Raw genomic sequence first — 2,500 nt, forward strand, 5'->3', positions numbered from 1 at the left:
CCGTTGGTTGGCCTCGTGCTGGCCGGCGGTGCAGGATGCGCGCGCCTGCGCGGCGTTCGCGCCCCGGTGCTTCAACCTGCGTGCAGGATCCGAGCTCGGTCCCGTGCCTTGGCCTCCCACGGATCTTCCTTGCTGCGAGGCCGCGTCCGCCTTAGCGTGCTCCTCCGGGGGCGCGCGGGTGCGCGGATTCTCTTCGGCCGCCATTCAACGATCAACTCAGAACTGGCACGGACTGGGGGAATCCGACTGTCTAATTAAAACAAAGCATTGCGATGGCCCTAGCGGGTGTTGACGCAATGTGATTTCTGCCCAGTGCTCTGAATGTCAACGTGAAGAAATTCAAGCAAGCGCGGGTAAACGGCGGGAGTAACTATGACTCTCTTAAGGTGGCCAAGTGGCGGTGGTGTGGCTGCATCCGGACTTGGCTTCTCGAAGTGCGGTCTTGATGTAGTCGTGCTGCTGCTGCGAGGTGCCTTCCTTGGGTTATAGTTACAGGGAGAGTGATGCGCAATACATGGGCCTAGCCCTCTTAGCCTCTCCTCTCCTGCAGTCTTCTCCCCTTCTCGTGGGCCCGCTGATTTCGCAGAGTGGAAGACCGCACCAGGGGCTTGGGGGGGTTACCAGCCCCCCCTCGCACTATCCCTTTTTTTTAGTTGGGGGCAGTAAGCAGAGAATAAGTGGTGGCCCTTCCGCTGAAGGTGCCACCCCAACTCCCCCAGCACCTAGCCGGCCAACCGGCCGTGCCGAAAATCTTGTAACTTTTGCAGCTATGTATACCTGTAGTGAGTGCCACCGCAGCTTTACAACCAAGAACGGTCTCGGGGTCCATCGCCGCCGCCAACATCTTGCGGCCGCCAACGCGGAGATCGTCACGGAGAGGCATCGCGCGAGGTGGACGGAGGAAGAAGTCCTGTCGCTCGCCAAGGCAGAGGCCGAACTGTTCCTCGAGAGGGACGCCCGGTTCTTCTTTGTAAATCAAGAGCTCATCAGGATGTTCCCCGACCGAACGCTTGAGGCAATCAAGTGCCGACGGCGGCAAGCTGCCCACAAGCAGCTTGTCCGCCAATTCATGGAGGCGCTTGAGATCGGTCGGGGGGAAGAGCCGGCGTCCCGCCGGGGAGCGGCGAGCCCGCTGCCTGACGCGGGCGAGGCCGCTGCGCCGCCCGTCGACGCAGCCGAGGACTTCGCGGCCGACACCACCGGGCCGCCGCCGGAGGGGCCGACTGACGCCGCCATCTGGGAGCATCTGGCGGGGCTACCCGCTTCCGCCCAGCGTTTCTCTGCCCTGGATCGTGTCATCGGTCTGGGGCGGGGCACGCCGCCCGATGTCATCCTGGGCATGCTCCCGGATGCCCTTGCGTCGGTCGGGTCCAGAGGGGAGAGATCGATCACCAGGACACAGCGGCCGCGCCAACCATCGAAGCGGCCGCCTGCCGCGCCGCCGACGCAGAAGCGCAAGCGGCGCCGCTGGGAGTACGCGAGAACGCAGGATGCCTTCCGACGGTCGCGTGCGCGTTGCGTGCGCGGCCTCTTGGATGGCACCCTGCTCCAGCCGCCACCTGCCATCCCTGGTCTGCTGGACTTCTGGGCGGACCTCTTCACCAAGAAGCCCATCTCCACCGCGGGCTTCATTCGTGACCGCCTCCTCCCGCACTCAGAGCCTGTCGCTCTCGAGTGCATATGGGGGCCGGTCACACATGAGGAGGTCGCCGCCGCGTTGCCGCCCAGGGGATCAGCAGCCGGGCCGGACGGCCTTACCCCAGCGGAGTTGCGGCGTCTGCCGCACGAAGTCCTGGTGAAAGTGATGAATCTCTTCCTTCTGGCCCGCGCCCTTCCGGAACGCCTGCTTCGCGCGCGGACGTCCCTTCTCCCGAAAACGGCTGCACCAACATCCCCCGCTGACTTTCGCCCCATTACGGTCTGCTCGGTGTTGGCGCGGACCTTCCACAAGGTTCTCGCGTCACGCCTGATGCGCGCTTGTGCTGTGGACGAACGTCAGCGGGCATTCATCCCTCGGGATGGGATGTTGGAAAATACCTTCATCTTGGACACTGCTCTCACCGACGCAGTTCGCTCCTGCCGCTCTGTCTTTGTGGCATCGATCGACGTATCTAAGGCATTCGATTCGGTAGATCATGCTGCCCTTCGCCCCGTGCTGAAGGCGCATGGCCTGCCGGATTGCTTTGTCGAGTATGTCGAGCGGTGCTACGAGGGCAGCACGACAGTGATAGCGGACGGCGCCGGCGTGGGCGTGTCTGTGCAGCCAGCACGGGGCGTTCGCCAGGGCGATCCCCTCTCCCCCCTCCTGTTCAACTTTGCGGTGGACTACGTTTTAGGCCAACTGCCCTCCCACATCGGAGCTCGGATCCTCGGTCGCAGAGTCAACGCTGCGGCCTTTGCAGATGACGTCTTGCTGTTTGCAGCGACCCCGAGGGGCTTGCAGTCCCTCATCGACGCAGCTACCGCAGCCCTCGCCCACCTGGGGCTGCAGATCAACGCC

The 2,500-nt window shown here is 63.8% G+C and overlaps 1 pseudogene; it reads left to right on the forward strand.

Annotated features, from left to right (window-relative positions):
- LOC124585166 overlaps positions 1-2,500 on the forward strand; it is a 7,502-nt pseudogene that overhangs the window by 2,498 nt on the left and 2,504 nt on the right.

Source organism: Schistocerca americana, unplaced genomic scaffold, assembly GCF_021461395.2.
Source record: "Schistocerca americana isolate TAMUIC-IGC-003095 unplaced genomic scaffold, iqSchAmer2.1 HiC_scaffold_482, whole genome shotgun sequence".
NCBI lineage: Eukaryota > Metazoa > Arthropoda > Insecta > Orthoptera > Acrididae > Schistocerca > Schistocerca americana.